We start from the raw sequence: 6,352 nt of genomic DNA on the forward strand, positions 1-6,352 counted from the left end.
GTACTTTTCCCCAAAGACTTGTGGGTTTTAGCTTTAGACAAGATGTAAGCAATTGTTATACTGCAGGCATGTAGAAGCCATGTTTTTGAGGTTCACCAGCAACAAGAAGGATTAAGTGAGATTTTATAACTAGGACAATAATGTTTGTTTTACGTGGTCTTTTTACAGCATCTTTCCCTTGACAGCTGAACATTTCCAATGATTTAAAATGGATCTCATGCTTCCTTTCCTTCCTATCCTCTTTCATTTTCAACAAAGAAGTCCCTTGTTGTTTCTGTTGCCTTTTCTCTCCACATGTAAGGGAGTGGAAATGTTGTGTGCCTCAAACCTGTCAGAAAAGTTCATGTCATCAAAAGGATTTTGACATTTTGATCCCAAAGAGACTGCATCTCCAGTCGTGTCTTGCAGAAAGGAGGCCCATTGTCTGTGACCAGCTCCTGCACATCTCCCCACTCAGGGTATTCCTTCTGTTCCTCTAAAGCTGAATTTAGAACAGCTCACCTGGGAAAATGCAGTCACAAAAAGGTAAGCTACCCTAGCTGCCCCGAGCCATTAAAAGAAAACATTTCAGTGTCTTCCTCAACAATGCATCAAGCTTCCCATGCATGACTCTGCTATGTAAAAGAGAGATCTTACTCAGTAAAAGAGTAGTATTATGACCTATGTGATGGCCAGATACAGCAGCACCGTTTGCTTCCAAGGGAGCCAAGGAGCCATGCAGAACTGCTGTTACTAGCAAAGGGTGGTCAGGATAGGTAGGCCAGAGAGAAGAGCCAGGGAGAATTACTGACAGTTCTCTTTCAGTTGTTATTAATGAGAAATTAATTGGTGGCTTCAGGTATAGAATAGCACAGTTTTTTTCCACCCAATGAAATCCCTTGAGTAGATTACATTTTAAACTCAGTACCTTGAATCTTCTTTAGGGTATAGAATAGAATTTCAGAGGCTATTGAAACAACGTTTTCTGGTTTTAAAAATATTCTGTTTTCTAATCACTAGGGAAGAAATCAACTGTTTCCAAATGGAAAATATATGCAATTTTCCATTTGGAAAGTTATTTCAAATAATTTGGAATTATTCAGGGCATCATAAAGATAAAAAAGAGTTAAAAATCCAGATTTATCCACAATGAAAGAGAATGGAAATGAAAGAATATGAGCAGAGAGTGGGGCATAGTATTCCTTTCCCCATCCTGTGGACATAAAAGACCATAAGTAGGAAAGGATGATGGTCTCACTGCTCTGCTTTCTTAATCAAATCAGAAAAAGTGTTTTGTAGTGTTTCTTTCCATCTCCAGATTTTTCTAAAAGCCACACAAGGAAGATTTTGCATGGGAGCTTGTTGGTAACTTAGAGTTTCTATAAGTCTTGGAGAAGTGAAAGCTTCCAAAAGTGGTAGAGGAGATAGGATGAGTTTAGTATCACTGTGAGTGCTTTCTAAGCATTCTTATCAAACACAGCCTGACAGGTCTCACAAGCTGCAGCATGCTGGACACCAGAATTGTTGTCGTGTGGCTCTGAAACAGAGAGGAACCAAGCTCTCTTACTATACCTTGTCCCTTTTGAATTTCTCATTAGTTTTGCATGTAGAAAGACATGTTAAAAAAGAGAATATATTTAATTGTAGATATATTTAACTGATAATTAATATTATTGCATAGACAGATTAGATGTTTTTGCATAGACAGTACACTTCCACCTCAGTCTAAAAGCTATCTTAAATCCAAAGCTCGCTTCCAGTACTTCAAAATCTGCTGACAACTGAGTGTTTAAAATGTATCTTTGTCACTCATACAGATGGAGTTTTGCATTAGCCATGATGTATTTAAAAATGCATAGGCAGCTCTGACTCTACACAAGTTTGCCAGGAACTGAAGGTTTGGACATATGAACTTTCCTCCCTATCCACGTGGAGAGCAAATCCCATCTTCCCAATGGAAGGATCAGGCAAAAATTCCATAAGCACAATCTCACGTATACCCTGTGCAGAAATAATCCACAGAGGGGACTGTTTGGCTCTTGCTGCACTCTTAGCTGGTCAATCACAATAGCGCCAAAGATTTCTTGCCAACTCTCACACACTTCTCTGACACAGTTTCTTTCACATTCTTGCTCATTTTCCTCTTATCTTCTATCTAAAAACCTTAAGGAAACTCACAGAGGGGAAAAAAAACCTGTTCTATATTTATTTAAATAACATTAAAGCAAGGGTGTAAAATGCCTAGCCTGGACTGCAGCTTCAACAAGGCAAAGGACTATTTAAGACAGCTGGCAAAGCCTCAGCAGTTCTTCAGTTCCTGGCTGTCTTACACTCTCCCTTCCAAACTGACTGTGATTCACCCCTCCTTTTCTAGCTCCCCAGAAGTCCTCTGCCACACTACCACAGGATCATAGAAAGGTAAAAAAACTGTATTTTAAACATATTTTCATAGACTTTTTCATTCATATTTAATTATTATTCAAAGTAGCAGCTAAATTATCCTTGATTACTTTCCATGACCCCATGCTTTGCAGACTGGCTGTAAGCTCGACAGAAAAAGGGATCAGTTCAAGAGGTTTCTCTTATTGATTTGAGGACTGGATTCCCTTTATCTGGTTTCATGTTACACCAGAAAGAGTTCTTTGAAATCTGTGGTGCAAACCTGATTTAAGCTGGTGTGAGAACTCTTGGGAGACACCTCTGATGATCAGAACTCTTCCTGCTGCCCCTTGCAGGTGCCAGTGGTCTGATCACAGGCATTTGACTACCTTGGTCATCCTTCTCAGACTGAAAGCTCAGCTCAGGTGTGGTGTTTCATGTGGCTGTGGTGTGTCCACTGAGCTGCATTCCAGGGCAGTGGAGTGCTTCCATACAATGATGATGATGAGGATAGAAAGGGTGGGTCCCAAAGATCAGATCATCACAGTCTATAAACAAGGCACACAAGGCTCTCAACGCCCCAACCCATGCATAAACTCTTGCTTCTGGAACAAATGACCCCTTCAGGGAATGATGATGTGGAGGAGGGATATGAAATGTGCAGGGTCTGGGCTGGCCAGGACCTGGGCTTGTAATAAAGATGCTTTTGCAACATTAATATATGCCTGTTTTCTTGCCAGCTTTGCAGAGCGCCAAAATTTGGCCCTAAACATTTAATGAAACCATTGAGATTTAGAATCAGACAAAGCAGAAAAGAAAATAGGAAAGAGAGGAGGGAAGAGGAAGACAGAAAACTGTACAAAAGGCATCTGATTAAACCAGTGATAATTACTGATATTGTTCCTCTCTGAGCTAGGATCACACTTCAAAATAAAAAGTGGAAGATAATTTTGTTAATAATTTTAATCAGCTTCCTTTTCATGAAAGATCAGAGAACACTAATAGGCAGCTTTCCAAAAGACAGATGATTTGTAACACCATCAATTCAATAACTGAAACAAGACACCTATTCTCTCTTCCATTTGTCTGAAGTAACGGGTTCCTCCATTGGAGGAAAAATAGAGAGAGATTGAAAAGCCTTGATTTGACCTAAATGAAATATATTCTATTCTAGCAGATGTTTTCTCCTGTAGTTTATTTTTCTCTCTCCCCACAATGAGCACAACTGTGTTGTCCTGTTTGTTTTCAATCTTTGTTCCCTTTCCCAATACCAGGTTGAAGCCTGGCTGGCTTAAGCAGTTCAGGGTATTATCTGAGAGGAATTTCAACTTTCCTTGGCAACAGGAGACGAAAGAAGCTCAGTAAGGTACATTTTTGAGAGAGCACATTTTGTTTTCCCTTTAACCATTCTTGGTGGGCATCAAGGAGAGAGGAGCTGGTTAGGTTCAGAATAATCAGGTAAATGGTGGTAAATGGAAAGGAGTAATGTTTGGTTCAGTTTTGAATCTGGCAAACAATGTGAAGCTGCCACTGCTGTTAGCATCCCTGCTTTTTGCCTAGCAGGTATCAATAATCTTTATACCTAACAAGATTTGAAAAACAAGTGATTACAATAATTACATGATCCGTATGATTTGATTTAACTTTTGTATGGGAACTAATGCCTCCTAGTTTTAAAGGCTACATGACTTACATTAGTGGGCCTTTCTATATAATTGCTTCCTGCCACTGTTTTCTGTTGTTGAGAAAAGTCATGTAATGCCATTGCAGATGTGCTACCAGCTTGGAGTAAACATGGTACTCTAAATCATGCATAGTAGAATAAATAATACTCCTGACATTATGTTAATATTTTTCAAATCTTTGCATTTGTTTTTCTCTGGAGTTGGAGGAAACACAGTAGGAAGCGATGTTGTGAAATCCCGAAGAATTTCATTGTCAGTAGAGCTGCTGGAGAAATTGTGCTCCTCCTCTTTCAGTATGAAAGGAAACATTAATTTGTTTAAATTTTGTTTTTTAAAAAGTTTTCATTGGAAACATAAATATTCTATTTTCTCATTGAAAGGTCCTATGTGGAAAAGAGTTTTTTCCTTTCACTTCATTTTTCAGTCCAAACACCTTGGAAAAATCCTCAAACAAACTAAAACCCCATAATAATCAACCAATGGTATCTTCTGTTTGTAAGAAGAGTTCCCTCTCTCTCTTCCCGCTACTGCCATCCTAGTAATTTCTCTGTTTTCTGCCACAGCGAATTTTGGAAAACAATGTTTTTCTAGTTGCTGAATGCAGTTTGGAATACTAGTTGTTATTCTCCTCTTTCAACCATATGTAAATCTGTTTTGCAGATTCCACAAGATAATCCTTTTTTATTTTTTGGCGGGGGAGCAGGGGGGGAAATGTTTGTAATTTAAAACTTTATGGAACAAAATCCTTTTGTGTAAACTTTCCATCACTAGTGTCAGACAGAGGCAGGGGTTCTTTTGTTTATCTTAAAGGCATGAGCAAAGTTTCATCCATCTTTCTAGAGGTTCTCATGGTTTATAAGCAGAAATAAAATAATGAACCACTCCAGATTTTCCTTTAAATTCTCATCAGAACTATTTTACTTGAAACTGAGGCAAAATTTTGGCTTTGCAGTCTGTGCTTTTCTATCTTGGAATGTGAGGGCTGGGAGACAAAATGCTTATTCCTTTTTGGCTCCTGAGTGAAATCCGATTGTTTTCACTCATTTTGAATTCTTTAGCATTTTAAGAATCTTACTAATATTATTGTATTATAAAACTGGGAACTTTGCTGAATGGGTTAACCATCTTGTGTCTTGCAGAGTGTCCCACCACTGAGTGTACTTCCCAGAACATGCTGCTTCCCAGTGTCCTTGCTTCTGCTGTGGATATGGGGAGACGAGCTTCATGATTATTAGCAGAGTCTGCACAATATATTTTGTATGTGTCTAATAATAGTAAGCAATTGCTGTTATATAATTTTTATTTTTCTATTTTTCTAGTCATCATTTATCCAAATACAAAAATTTTGGCATATTTTGTAGATTCTGAGACATAGTTCAGTTGTAGCTCATTCAGCAGTAGAGATCACTTAGATGATGCCCAGATGCCTATTTTTATAGCAAATGGTTTTTATTACATTTCAGATCCCTGTTGCAGGAGTTTTTGCTGGACTTAAAAACTGATCTGCCTCAGGTCAGAGCCTGATATATCCTATTAAGGACACCCAGCTAAAGAGAATACTTCTCGCTGACACAGAGGCTTAACAGATTAATGAATTAGTCTGTAATACCTTCTCCTTCTAAGGGCTGGTTCAAGTTCTGCTGCTGTTACTTTGATTAGCACTATCTCCTCTGGTGCTGAGCCAGGCAATTCTGTATATTGACTGTGCTGGCATTTCTTACTGCTTTGAGAGAAGCAGAGAAAGAATCCTGCCCTATGAAGTTTGCATTGATCCAAAAGTAAAATTGTAAACATAACCAAAAGAGCTGTATTCTGGAAGGAAAAAATGGGGCTGTTAGTAGCATGGAACAACTGATGTTGTATCCAGCCCATCCTTCTTCCTTTAAATATATAACATTATATATATATATATATATATATTATATATATAATATATAACATAGCCTAAGTTGTTGAATATACTTTATATCAGCAGTAATCCTTTGAAAGTTGGTCATTTCATGGCATTATTGATATTACAATCCACAGTGGTTTATGTTATTAACTGCCCTCTGTTTACCTCAGGTTGTTAATCAGAGAGCCAGCCATTAAGTCCTGGCAACACACGATTTCTCTAGGATTATTGCTAACATTTCTGCTGCAGTCAGGAGGCTTTTTCTGGCTTACCTCAGCAATGAGGAAGTCTGTAGCTGATCAAATGTGCTCTTGCATGCAACTGTCACTGCAACTGATGTGAATTAATATGGAAGGTAAAATCTAATAAAGAAAATGTTACTTTAAACCCATTCTTCAATCCAATACTAAATATT

At 38.2% G+C, this 6,352-nt stretch overlaps 1 long non-coding RNA gene across 1 annotated transcript; it reads left to right on the forward strand.

Moving 5' to 3' along the window:
- The first annotated feature begins 700 nt into the window (after positions 1–700).
- Positions 701–5,309, forward strand: LOC147655329 (uncharacterized). Its single transcript, XR_015278697.1, has 3 exons — positions 701–2,397; positions 3,633–3,724; positions 5,183–5,309. It is a non-coding gene; the product is annotated as an uncharacterized LOC147655329 (long non-coding RNA).
- Positions 5,310–6,352: the final 1,043 nt, after the last annotated feature.

This window comes from Cyanistes caeruleus, chromosome 1 (genome assembly GCF_971803275.1).
Source record: "Cyanistes caeruleus chromosome 1, bCyaCae1.hap1.1, whole genome shotgun sequence".
NCBI lineage: Eukaryota > Metazoa > Chordata > Aves > Passeriformes > Paridae > Cyanistes > Cyanistes caeruleus.